The sequence below is a fragment of the Papaver somniferum genome, chromosome 9 (genome assembly GCF_003573695.1).
Source record: "Papaver somniferum cultivar HN1 chromosome 9, ASM357369v1, whole genome shotgun sequence".
Lineage (NCBI taxonomy): Eukaryota > Viridiplantae > Streptophyta > Magnoliopsida > Ranunculales > Papaveraceae > Papaver > Papaver somniferum.
Genome location: NC_039366.1, coordinates 120850073 through 120865132, shown reverse-complemented (window position 1 = coordinate 120865132; position 15060 = coordinate 120850073).

The window sequence follows — 15060 nt, the reverse complement described above, 5'->3', positions numbered from 1 at the left end:
AAGCCATACCGATACTATATTTATCGTATTTGTGTGATCTGATCTTGCATCTTCTATCGTACGAGTCCAATCTTTGATTGGATTGAGATCGTGAGAGTTCTCCGATAGGCAAGATAAAGAAGTCACAAACATCTTCGTCTCACTGTTTGTGATTCCTCGATAAACCGCCTGTGTAGTCAGGAAGGATTGTAGAGAGGTGATTGATTAATCTAGGTTGTTCTTCGGGAATATAAGACCGGATTATCAATTGGTTCATGTTCACCTTGGTTTCATATCTTAAGACGGAACAAAACCTAGGGTTTATCTGTGGGAGACATATTTATCCTTTGATAGACTTTTCTGTGTGAGACAGATTTCTTTATTATCAAGTCTGCGATTTGGGTTGCAGCAACTCTTGGTTGTGGGTGAGATCGGCTAAGGGAATCAAGTGCGCAGTATCCTGCTGGGATCAGAGGCGTAGGTAGGCCTGTCAATGGAAGAATATCCGTCGGATATTTAGAAATCCGATATCCGACAGGTTAAGCACTACCGGATATTCGATATCCGATAATATCCTATAGGATATCAAAATCAGATATTGATTCCGATAGGCTAAGCTGTCGGATATCCGATAAATATCCGATAATATCCGGTTATAACAAAAAATCTTAAAAACCCTTGTAAAACATTTTCATAATTGATACTTATCGGATATTTATCCGACAATATCCGATAATATTTGATACTAGACGCGAGATTAGGATAAATTACAAATAAGTTCCTATACTATCGGATATTGGATATTAACATTTAAGATGGGGTCTAATTCGTTTCCGATATGTTAAGGAAGAAATATCCGATAAAATATCTGATCCGATATCCGATAAAACGGATAAAATCCTATAGGATCTCGAACACTCGGAAACGGATACCGGATATCGGACAAATATTGACAGGCCTAGGCTTAGGAGTACAACTGTACCTTGGATCGGTGGGAGACTGATTGGGTTTCAACTATAGTCCAGTCTGAAGTTAGCTTGGAGTAGGCTAGTGTCTGTAGCGGCTTAATACAATATGTATTCAATCTGGACTAGGTCCCGGGGTTTTTCTGCATTTGCGGTTTCCTCGTTAACAAAACTTCTGGTGTCTGTGTTATTTCTTTTCCGCATTATATTTTATATAATTGAAATACTACAGGTTGTGCATTCGTGATCATTAATTGGAAATCTAACCTTTGGTTGTTGATTGATATTGATTGATCCTTGGACATTGGTCTTTGGTACCGTCTAAGTTATTCCTTGTATTTGATAAAGACTCGCTATTGATTTTAGCTTGAGTAAAAATCAAATCAAGAGAGAGACATTAACTCCTTGAGATAATTTTATCTAGATTGAGTCTGACTGTCTAGTTGATTCTCTAGCAAAGTGTTTCGGAGTTAGTCCATACAGATTGCTAAGCGAAATATTGGGTGGTGTTGTTAGATCCCCGCTTTTCAGATATGGATGAGGAGTCTTCAAACATCTTGTCAAGATTGATATAAGTATCACTACTATCATCAGGGTTAGCTGTTTCAACTAGAAGTGCTAAGCTTAAACATTCTTCTTCTTTTGATCAGTAGTTTCATCAAGACCCTTGTTACCAGTGTATTTCCTTCGATCTGTACACTTGAAGTAATGTGGCATATCCTCATCATCACTTTCGCCATTCACCTTTTTAGAGGGAACACGATCATGTGGTTTGGCTGACAATGATGGGCATTCTCTCGAGAATCGTTTATTTTTCTTATTGAGAAGATATTTAAACTGTCTTGTAATAAGAGAAACCGAATTTCCAAGACCTTCATCTGATAATTCATGAACAAGATCTTTCTCAAAGCTGCCAACACTGTCATTTTTCTCAAGTACACTAGTATTTTTAAGTGCTTTGAATGCAATATTGTCAGCTTTAGCTTTTTGTTAATGGTCGACAAGGGTGCTTCTAGAAAGTGTAGTAAGATCGTTTTATTCGGTGATTGTATGTTTCTTAGACTCGTATCGAGCTGGAAAGGATCTTAGAATTTTCATCAAAATATTCTGCTCAGGAATAGTCTTTCCAAATGAATGACAAACATTCACTATCTCCGACAATTTGTGATTAAAGTCCTCAAACGAATCATCATCAGCCATATGAAGGTTTTCCCAGTCAGAAGTTAGGTTTTGAAGCCGTACATTATTTTCTGCGGAATTTCTTTCAAATATGGTTTCTAAGATATACCATGCATCTTTTGATCTAGTTCAGTCGACACATGACGTTGAAGATCTTGGCTTACGGCGTGGATAATAGTATTCAATCCATCAGAGTTGTGTTTGGTAGCACTGAATTCAATATCGATATATGCTTCTATGCTTTTAGGAACAACATTATCTATTTCTTCGACCATCTGAGTATTGTATCCTCTTACAACAAGAACCCATGTATGAAATTCACGAGCTTGTAATAAGGAACGCTTAGCAGTTTTCCACCATGAGTAATTTGTGTCATCGAAGGCTGGTGGTACGTTAGTAGAGATTGCACTCATGTCCATAATACAGATCACTTCAAACACAAACTTATTAGGTATAACAGTGTTTTCCTTCTCTGATACCAATTGAAAACGCAGGGGTACCAAGTATACCACCAACTTTTTTGTTCAACAACCTGTATGGAGAAAACCTAATGCAATTACAAGTAGACCAACTGAATGATCCTTGACAATATGTATATAGAGGTTATATCACTAACCTATTCTCAATCAGTATGTATATAGACAAGATTCTGTGAACCAGATTGTTAAAAAGAGTACTTGGACGATCTCAAAAATCAATATCTAAGATTAATCTAGTCGTATCCAAATTATCCAATCGGAATTCTGCTAAGTAACTAAACTTTTTATCTATCTTTCAAGATACGAATTCTATAAAAAACGAGTCTCGTAATCGATCAAAATCATATGGACGTATCTACTAAGACTGCATACGTACAACTTGCATAAATCCAATTATAGAGATAAAAAATATAACGCGGAAAAGGAAAAACACAAGACACCAGAAGTTTTATTAAAGAGGGAACCACAACTGCAGAAAAACCCCGGAACCTCTTCCAGATTTGAACACCAAACTGTATTAAGCCGCTACAAACACTAGCCTACTGTAGTTGAGACCAAATCCACTTCCAAGCGATTCAGTTACAGTCGCGCTCCTTACGTCTCTTGAACATCGCAAGGCTTTACGCAATTGATTCCCTTAGCTAACGTCCTTTACGACCCAAGATTTTCTTCAGCCAAAGTGAAGACTTTTGATACCAATCTTCCTCTAACAGATAAGCCTATTTTATTTCCGTTTAGATCAAAGATTAAGGTGAGGAATTATGTTTGCAATAGACAAAGCTAGCAAACCTCACAAATCCGGAACTTACGACTCCCGAAGATAAGACTATATTCTTAATCACCTCTCAAGAACAATCCTCAAAATATCAATTAAGATCAGTTTTTAGATATTTATTTTTAGAAATCAGAAAGCCTGAGACGAAGAGAACTTTGCGATTACTATTTATCTTTCCTGAAAGATATTACGAAAACCTCGATAACATAAAAGCAAGATCAGGATTCACGAACTATCAAGGTAAAGATAGTCGGACCTGGATTCACGAATCCCCAAAGCGAAGTCTTTTAGTCGTAGACCTAATTATATTTCTCAGAGGAAACCTAAGTCTATAGAGGACGACTAAAGAATCAACTAGGACATAAAGTTTCAGGGATTAAATTTCTCAGTTGAAAAAGCATCTCTATTTATAGTTTTCAAAGACAAGGGGTTGCTTAGAATTCAAGCTACGATAACTTGGGAATCAAGCAAACGCTTTTAGGTCTTGAAAATATAATAAAATAATATCAACTATGGACAACTTGTATAATGACTGTTCGGTTTGGAAAGTATGCCAAAGAGCTTAAAGCAATTTGATGTTCATTTAAAAATTTAAGAATTTAATCATGATGCAAGCACATAAGTGTTTGAGTGATTGATGAAGTCTTAGAAGTGTTTGAGAGAGTTTTAGCAATGCTAAACATATTTAAAAACTAAGTCTTTGAGCATCTGTTAAAATCTACTAGGATAGTTGGTACAACGTTTCGTGAACCGTTAGGTTTGTTCATGAGTCAGGGTGCAAGCCAATTATCTCATTGAAATAATTTTATGTGCATCTGAAAATATTTGACAGGGCAAGTACTGTACTCTTCCTTTTCCGTGACTATTTTTATCATGGTACCTGTACCCGGTATGTGTACCCTTAAGACAAAAACTGAGTTCAGGAACGCACAGAACTTTTCCGGTTTGCGTACCGGGTATGGATACCACACCGGTTTCGAAACCAACAGTTCATTTACAGTATGCATACTTGGTATGTGTACCATTCTTGGTTCACAAGCAACAGAATTTTTAAGGCATGGATACCTATTATGCGTAATAAAAAGTTGTTGTCGACATATATCTACGCCGGTACGTGTACTGAGCAATGTACTGCGGCTCCAGACCTATGACAGTTTTCCCAGTATGTAAACTGGTATGCATATTGTCATGTATCCAGATATACAGTAGTTCTATGTTTCTCTCTAAATCAATTCCAAATATTCCCAAATAACATCAATGACACATATCACTATTCCAGGATATTTTCGAATGATAATCTTGTATCAAAATTTAGATTATGAACAAGAAATTGTTCTTCACTGAAATTCATCAAGTATGAAGAAATATTCATTAAGCTTAGTCATATATATTTCGAGAACTAATTACCAAGATAAACTTGACTCGAAATTCTTTTTATGCTTGCAATAGTCGAACTAGTCATGCGACAACGTCTCAAGATAGAAAGATGAATATAACTTGAGAAATAGGTAGTTCAATCTTCACTTACCTTTTGTCGAAGAAGTTCTCCAAAATTTTCGGTTAATCTTCGACTTCAAACGGTAGAACACAGTTGTAGATGGTGAAATTTGGACAAAGGGTAAAAGCGTCATTTCAAGACCATAGACAAAACTCAACTCTCACGGGAGAGATTAAGCCCTTGGTCATCAAGGCACCCATGGCCACGATTTCTAGTATACGTCCCTGCGAGACACTGCTGGTTGTGATGCCATGACTCTTAGCACACATCCTCGACGAGATACTGCTGGTCACATAGGTTATGTAGAGCGTAAAACGTCCCCAGTAGACTTATTAACCAAAACAGCCACAACTCCAGCATGTCTTCGCGAGACGGAGCTGATTGTGATGCCATGATTCCTAGTATACATCCTCGACGAGATACTGCTGGTCATGTAGGCTCGGTAGATGCGTAAAAACGTCCCCGACGGACTTATAACCCACAACGGAGATATGTGTGTCTCCTGTAAGAACGACTCACCCTATTTGAGATCAAGGACTGATTCCTAGTACATCCTCGCGATATACACTGGTCATGTCTGCTCTAGGCTCTGACTCGACTTACTTAGGTTTCTGAATAATTCCTAAGACATCCCCGCGGGATACACTGGTTATTATGCCTCCGAGACCCTTTCGACAGACTCCTAGAACATCCTTTCGAGATATACTGGTCTTGTTAGCCCCATCATATGGACACACATTTGATTCCAAGCACATCTATGCGAGATACACAGGTCAAAGACAAGTGAGCCAAAGTCTCGCAGAGGCATTAATCGGGCGTACAAAGCCTTTTTTCTCTCTCCAGGACGAGTCCCAGCTGACCACAGAGAGATTCAGATCCTTAAGAAAATCTTCGTAGAGATTTTGATCCGTCTATAAAATCTCGGAGATATTCAAGTCTCTCTGCAAAATCTCGGAGAGAATCCAATCTCTCTGCAAAATCTCGGAGAGATTCCAATCTCTCTCCAAAATCTCGGAGAGATTCAAATCTCGAGGGAAATCTCAGTCAGCGCTGAATATTCCTCATGGTAGGCACGAGCCTCATGAAGGAAACGAGTTTCCTTTTTAGACTCTCCACACGAATTCTGAGGCATCCCATGCCTTTTCATGTGACTCATCCTAGTCATTCTTACAAATCAGAGAATATTTCTCTATCTTGGCCAACTCGACTAAAGAGAATATTTCTCTCTCTTAACACATCATCACAAAGGCTGACTCAACTTCACACAAATGGGGGTTAACAATTAGGGTTTTTTTCTGGCGGTCTACGACACGTGTGAGAAATACCCAGCTTATTTCTCACCACAGAAGATAGTAAAGGCGGTGGAATGAGGATATAAACTCAACCTAGTTTACCTCAATTTATTCCTGAATAGACAGGAGGATTGCTCCGCACGGCACGAAAAGCAATCCTTATCTTCAACCACCTAAGATTAGAGAATTCGGCTATAACTAGGTCCTCTATTTTTTCACGCTACGGTCATCTTTCTCATAACCTCTCAGAGAAATTTTTCTTCAAACCCTAGACTTCTCTGATCTCTCTCTTCATCTGCTTCCCTCTCTAAGACCATCCCTAAATCTCTTCCTTATAACTGAAGCAGCCTTTGAACGACTACTTGATGTGATTTTCAATTGAGTTGTAGTAAGAAGATTCGTTCACTCAGATTTGTTGAGAATTTGTTTTAAGACTTAATATAGAAAATAAGGAAAAAAATATATATACACAATTTGTCACAAGATGAAGAGACGCTGAGATGCGGGATTCCACTACTTTTCATATTGTTATGGTTCAGTCATTAACTCTAGATAATATAGCTTAAACAAAAGAAGTTGTGACTCTAGTTCTTTGCAAAAAATAGATTTCGTAAAATATTATTTATAAGTTAAAAGCATGACGCATCTAAAGTATTTAGAACTAAGCATGCGACATCTAACAAAATAACAAATAATTAATAGAAATCATAAAACAACTAAATCTATGCAAAAAGTCAATAAAAGAATTAATTCATTTACCACAATCATGAAAATTTGCTTCCTCCATTATCCCAGTGATGGGGTCTAGCTCCGCATGGTGAAAACACACTCAAAGGAATTTTTCATTGCTCAAAAAGGTGTTTACAAGGAGAAAAGATATAAAACAGGGTCTTGTAACAGTTATAATTGTTACAGATACAACAATAAACTGTTACTGACGATGTAGCTTCTACGATTGTCACTATGTGTCGCAACCACTGTAGTTATACGACCCGAAAACGACTGTCCTGGTAAGTATGTTCTTCGTGTTCTTCAGCTTTGCAACAGCAGAAATGGAGTTTCTGCAGCTTGATTTTTCGACTCTGTGGTGCTCTATTCCTCTCCCAAACTCTTCATCCCCCCTCTACAACATCCCAGCAGCCCATATATACTGGACAACATCAAAAATATTCGATCATTAATCCGAGTAATCCTCATTAACTCTGCCAACTCTGGATTATATTTTTATTCCTTTTTCTTCAATGCATGCGTATATTGGAGGCTTACACACGCCATACTCGTTGATCGTCATATCAGTCGGAGCAAAACACTACCTATCCACATGCCAGCTACCCAAAAATATCACCAAAATCCCGAGAATAAATCCACCGTGTATGACTTCCCTGTTTTACTTCTACCAAATTCTCCAGTCAAATCTAGCTGAACCGAACAACTGTACGACGTCTGTTACACTCAGAGGAACAAACCCAATCAACTTCAGCCATTGAATCTCCTTAAAACTCCTCCAAAACGCGAACCCTAAATTCTGCCATTGATGCACATAGTTTCCCGCCAAAATGAAAACTCAAATGAAGAGGACGACCTCCCCCTAACAGAGATGGGGGTGTGAATAGCAGTTGGTGCCCCTGGGGTGTAAATAATAATTGTGGTGCCCCTTAGTAATTGAGGTGCCACTTAACCAAAGTGAGAGTTCTCATAGCAAATGTCCTCCGGGGGGTGCTGTAGACAACTTTTCGAGACGATTTTTCCAAAAATGTTTATTTCCAAAAAATACCTACAAACAAACAAAACACCATATAAGGACGAAAACAAATACTAACAATACGAAACATTGAGGACAAATTAGACACATAAATGCGTCTATCAAATACCCCCAAACTTATTATTTGCTAGTTCTCGAGCAAATTTATTCTAGAAAAATACAATTCAAACTCACTAGGTGTCCCTAGTGACCGAGTTATAAACTCGGGTGGGCTTAGCAGAGGTGTACCCACAAAACCATGACTTCTAATTGGTCAAAAGTATCCAAAGAGCTATGAGGACATACATATTCTCAACCTATCTCCAAGTAACTAGAATGCCAGAGAACTTTAAGGTGCCAGCTCTAAATCTGACTGAAAAAAGGGGAGACACATCCGCAACACTGCTAGATAAAGAGATATTCGCTACACGGCTAGATAAACATTGTAAGATGCGTCCGCTGATTTACAGCTGGATAAGATTAGGAGAGAGATAAAGATGAAAGGGACATCTTCTACACAGCTGGACTAATTACCTGTGATGAGTTGAACCAGTGCTGGAAAGATCTTATGCCAGATGGAAAGCGGACTAACAAAGCAACCAAATGTATCTTTCTTCGACTCTCTCATAGTGCTCAGTAGAAACAACGTCTTCTTCGGCTTCAACTGTTGATGATAAACTCTCGAACCTCGTAGAACCTTGACAATTTAAATTTTCTCCTTAATTTCTTGCTTGAAACTTATAGATTTCTACTTCCCTATGGCCTTATTGAACAAAACGTAACGATGATTTTTTTCATTTTTCAATTTTTTTTAACACAAAAATAACAAGACAAAAATTTAAATAGCCATGAGAGAAAGACTTTAGAACTTGGATCTTCGCAACTTGTGATGTATTGGTATCATGAACTTCAACAACTTATATCATTTGCTCTTATAACTTTTTGTAACTAAGTCTTCAACTTTGATTTTTGAATTATTCTTTTTTATTGTTGCTTCTAAACCTTAAACGTCTTCAACTTTCTTCATAGATTTTGATGTCGCTCCGTTTGTTGATGATGATAAGTTTCTACTGAGAGAAAGTCGTAATCCAGTAACTAAGACTACATTGTGAGGTTGCTTTGTCTTTCTAGCATTTCCTTCTGACCTACTTTCCTTTCCATCATGGATGGTTAGGTCCATCACGGTTACCCTTTAAAAGGAACAAGTTCTCTCCTGAATTTCAAGGATCTCAATGTGTTTTTCTCTAGTGTCTCAATAGATTGTTATCCCTAGCATTCAAATTTCTATCTTTTCGGTGAGAAACAGTATGTAAACTTAGCTAACCGGATACTATGTGACGCTAGAAGTTTCTTCCTTACCCCCAAACTTAAATCTAACATTGTCCTCAATGTTCTAAAGATAAAATTAAAACATGAACAAGGAGAAACTATTACCACTTGAGGGAAAAGAAATAAGGAAGAATATTACCGTTTCGCAAGAATATTGGGTTACCTCCCAAGAAGTGCTAAGTTTAAAGTCTTCAGCCAGACATTGGAAGAATTAGTCACCTCGTAGAATCATAAAGAAGTAGCCGGAATAACTGTGGGTCATCTGGATCAAAAATTGTTACCCACAAGAAGAGGAAAGTGCAACAGACCAAGAAGATACCGAACATACCCTTGCTTAAGACAACTACATCTAGTTGTGGTTCAGGTTCAGGCTCTATAAAAGAGTCTAAATAAGAAGTTTTCCTGGAATGGATTTCCTCAAAGGAATTCTGAAGATCAGGATGAAGAGTCTGGAAATACTCAAGTAGGAACTTAGAAGCGCATAACAAAAGCCTGAATAACTGGGGATCCTCTAAGTCAATCAGATTTGACTCACCCAGCTGACCACAATGAAAGAGGTGGTCTTCCTTAAGAAAATGTGTCGACCCTAATATCCTAAAGTAATTAGGTTTAGTCTCGAAACTTAATAACCAACACATCTGAAAATCGTAAGTTCCCACAATTGGAAGAAAAGTTTTTGGTGGGAAAACAAAGTCAATCTTGGTATCATAGACTGGGTTAACCACATCAACCATAGGATGGGTTTCTAACAAATGAGCTCTCTTATGGACACAACTAGGTTCAGAAAAGAGTGTACGGAGATAATTTTGTAAAATGGTTGAGGCACAAATGTCAAGTCCTACACGAGGGAACTTAAGAGTTAAAGGTAAGGCACTGGGAAAGTGATAATCACCCCAAACTTAGAGTTTTCTGTGTCTCTAGATAGACTAGTCACAGTCTCCCTAATTTCTAGGTCATCAGATTCCTGGAAATGGTCAATTGATTCTTCTAAGTCTGGTTCATCCTCACTCATATCTACGAGTTTGTGGTCTTCTAAGATTAGTGTTTCTAAATCGCTAGACTCGAAAACATTATTCTCAAAGTAAACGCTTTCCTCTAAACCATCATCACAATCATATAAAGGATTATCAGCGAAAGTTTCTAGTAAAGGCTCATTAACTAAGGTGTTAATCATGGTTACTTCCTCCGATTCACTGATAGGCACATCAAATAATGGATTATCCAACACACTGCAGGCTAAAGGATCATGAACTACATCGTCTAAAACGGTGGTATCTCTAGTCAAATCCTCATCCTTTTGAATAGGTGAATAATTATTAAAATTATTTGGATTTGTACTAGAAACAACACTATCATTATAAAGCTCAATCGGAGTAACAAATTCCTGATCACTATGCCTAAATATTTTATGTTCTTCATTAATACTATCCTCATCATAATCATCTTTATAATAACATGAAAAAGATCGAACCTCATCAAAACAGGTAGTGTTACCAATTATAACCTCGTCATCTCGATTATGTGAATAAAAACTATCCTTATTTTCAAGGGTGGTATTGGGAACACTATACTGGAATTTAAGACTATCCTGAGAAAGTTTTTCTACAATCCTATTTGTACTCTCAGTAAATTGCTTGAGGGTCTCTTCTAGAGATAACTTAGTTGACCGCTCTACAGACTCTTCTGGGAGAATAATATTATAAGTCTCTTTCATAAATAACTTCCGTGTTGACTCATTGAAACTCCTGAGAGACTCTTCTAGAGAAATAGAAGGATTGTTTTGCTCGTATGACCTGTGGGTATGTGGATAGTAATTGGGCTCACAATGGTATGGACCATAATCTTCAAAAGTTTCGCGTTCCCAATCACTATTCACTCTATGGTCATAAAAAGGATAATGTCCAAGCTGCTCAATCGGATACTCATTGTATTGGCTATTATAATACCAGTTCGACATCCTAACTGCAAGGGAATTCTAAACAAACACAAAGAAGGCTGACTCGACCACGACAAGCCTATTTTATCTAGCAAACAAAAAGCATGATGGCTCCACTTAGATTGTTTCTAGACCAGCTTCTAATCCTTCGAAAGGGAATTCGTTACAATTTGAGAAAACCCCTCTGGAATCACTCCGAGTCAAAGTAAGTTGAATAGAGGCGAGGGAAGCTGCGTAGAGCTTTGATACCCAAGGCCTCACCGCATTACAAGGAGGCGCAGTCACGCATTCAACTCACAGAAACCATCATGAACTTCGAAGTATGATTAAAATAGTAACCAATATTTTTCGAATGACTTTCCTATTAAGCTCGTTACCCTATCGGTCTCGTTCTAGTCCAAATTTTAAGGCTTAGGTTCGCGTAGGTTACGTGTTCCTAAGGCGGGCAAGAAGGAAACGGTGATGAAATCCGAGTCCTTATCTTGATTTGGCCAGGCCTTACCCTTTACTAGAAAAGTAAATCCGATTTCAGGTCCTCAACATATAAGCATACAAAATCATCCAGTAAACCCGTTGACAGGGGATTCACGAGTGTTTATAATTCTTACCTCCCGTTCCAGACGGGGGATGAACCGTTGGAGTCGATTCGGGCCACCGACTCCAATGTCAGTGTACGAACCCGAGGGGCCGAGACGATATCGTAATCGTCCTCCTTCTCTGCATACAGTTTATATTTAAAACTACCCTTCCTTAGGGCTTTAAAAAGAATGTCCAAAAATAAAGTCCAAAAAGTCCAAAAATAAAAAGAAAAAAAATTACAAAAACAAAATCCTATATACAGTTTCTAAAAATAAAATAAAAATAAATTAACTATATACAAAATCTTCTTCTTTACTCCATTTGGATCCCTTCTTTATTTCCTTATTCAGCTTCGCTTTTCTTTTCAACACTTTCTCTCTTTTTCTTTAGCTTAGCTCCAAATCTGAAAGCAAATGAGAAATACCAATAGGCGTAAAAAGGAACAAAAATAATAAAAAATAAAAATAAAACCTAAAAACAAACCTATAAACAAATCCGCGTCGGCGGCGCCAAAAATTGATGTGATTTTCAATTGAGTTGTAGTAAGAAGATTCGTTCACTCAGATTTTTTGAGAATTTGTTTTAAGACTTAATAAAGAAAATAAGGAAAAATATATATACACAATTTGTCACAAGATGAAGAGACACTGAGACGCGGGATTCCACTACTTTTGATATTGTTATGTTTCAGTCATTAACTCTAGACAATATAGCTCAAACAAAAGAAGTTGTGACTCTAGTTCTTTGCCAAAAATAGATTTCGTAAAATATTATTTGTAAGTTAAAAGCATGACGCATCTAAAGTTTTTAGAACTAAGCATGCAACATCTAAAAAAATAACAAATAATTAATAGAAATCATAAAACAATTAAATCTATGCAAAAAGTCAATAAAAGAATTAATTCATTTACCACAATCATGAAAAGTTGCTTCCTCCGTTGTCCCAGTGATGGGGTCTAGCTCCGCATGGTGAAAACACACTCAAAGGAATTTTTCATTGCTCAAAAAGGTGTTTACAAGGAGAAAATGTATAAAACAGGGCCTTTGTAACAGTTATAATTGTTACAGATACAACAATAAACTGTTACTGACGCTGTAGCTTCTACGACTGTCCCTATGTGTCGCAACCACTGTAGCTATACGACCCACGGCTAAGTGTCGTTGTCACTGTTGGGAAACGACTGTCCTGGTAAGTCTGTTCTTCGTGTTCTTCAGCTTTGCAGCATCAGAAATAGAGTTTCTGCAACTTGATTTTTCGACTCTGTGGTGCTCTATTCCTCTCCCAAACTCTCCATCCCCCCTCTACAACATCCCAGCAGCCCATATATACTGGACAACATCAAAAATCTTCGATCATTAATCCGAGTAATCCTCATTAACTCTGCCAGCTCCGGATTATATTTTTATTCCTTTTTCTTCAATGCATGCGTATATTGGAGGCTTACACACGCCATACTCGTTGATCCTCATATCAGACGGAGCTAAACACTACCTATCCACATGCCAGCTACCCAAAAATATCACCAAAATCCCGAGAATAAAGCCACCGTGTATGACTGCCCTGTTTTACTTCTAACAAATTCTCCAGTCAAATCTAGGTGAACCGAATGACTGTACGACGTCTGTTACACTCAGAGGAACAAACCCAATCAACTTCAGCCGTTGAATCTCCTTAAAACTCCTCCAAAACGCGAACCCTAAATTCTGCCATTGATGCACATAGTTTCCCGCCAAACTGAAAACTAAAATGAAGGGGACGACCTCCACCTAAAAGAGATGGGGGTGTGAATATCAGTTGGTGCCCCTGGGGTGTAAATAGTCATTGGGATGCCCCTTAGTAATTGAGGTGCCACTTAACAAAAGTGAGAGTTCGCATAGCAAATGTCCTCCGGGGGGGTTCCGTAGACAACTTTTCGAGCCGATTTTTCCAAAAATGTTTATTTCCAAAAAATACCTACAAACAAACAAAACACCATAATAAGGACGAAAACAAATACTAACAATACGAAACATTGAGGACAAATTAGACAGATAAATGCGTCTATCACTACTGTGCGTAGTTTAGTCGAAGACTGTTCGTGCTCAACCTCCCTTAACTCACTTTCAGAAACCCTAAAAACCCACTTCTAACCTCTCTCAGATTTTAGGTAACTACATTTTGCAACCACAATGGGAGGGTTGTTCACTCAGTTACTGATATAAATCATGGTCTCTTCGGAAGGGAGACGATTTCACCAATCCAAACACAAAAATGTTCCATTGATTCAGTCTCTATAAATCCATTATAGGCTTAGCCGAGACATTTATCCTACTAGCACTTTCTCTCTCTTTTGAGTTTGACCTTAATGAATAGGTTAGTGCATCCCGGATCACATGGATTTCTTCCTGCATAACAAAACGTCCTAGTAACATGTTTTCATAAAAATCTACTGCTAATCCTTGAAAACGTTGGATAATGACCAAGGAGAACTCCCAGAGACTCAACAGAATCTTGCAAAATCTCAGATCGATATCCAAACTTATCTGAAAACGCCTTTAGAGTTACCAGTAGGGATAGATCCAACAAATCTAAATCGACTACACATTTCTTAAAGAAGGAGTACTGAAACTACTGAGAATAGCACTGACGGGATCTTAACTGCAATCGACCTCACCAGAGAAGATAAAGGTCATTACGAACGCGACAGAGCAAAGGAGAAACCATCCAGCTGAACTAATCACTCTCAAGGACCTCAAGGACCAGATAACGCTTTAAACTTGGAGATTCTGACGAATATTAGCTCCAAAATTCGTTTAGGTCAAGGGCCCTCAACCTGATCACAAGGGACTCATGAAGTTTACTTCACTTTACTATTTTACTTATAACTCTTTTATTTTGTATCCGATTAACCTACTTATAACTCATGAAGTTTACAAAAATTCGTGACCTATTCAAAAGCGTTTCAGAGCCACATGGGGTCATAAACCGCCAACAAAAATACATCTTGTCGCCCTTCATGCTTCAGAGAATCGTGACAACAACGCGACAAAGTATGAAGCAAAACTAGATCACAAGACGAGGCTCAACCGAAACTCAGCCTTATCCGAAGATGCAAAGCTGTTAATCGATATGCTACCTCAACACCTATTCTGTCAGAGAGAAGAGGAACTAGACCTGGGAGTTACGGCTAAGCCTCGGTGAGCCTCAAGTTCAGCTTTACCAAAAACTATCACATTTCATTTTCCGATGAACCTCAGTCCACCCAAGACAGATAAGGATAATATCTTTGCATACGAATCTATCAAGGGAAAAGAAATCTGAATCGATA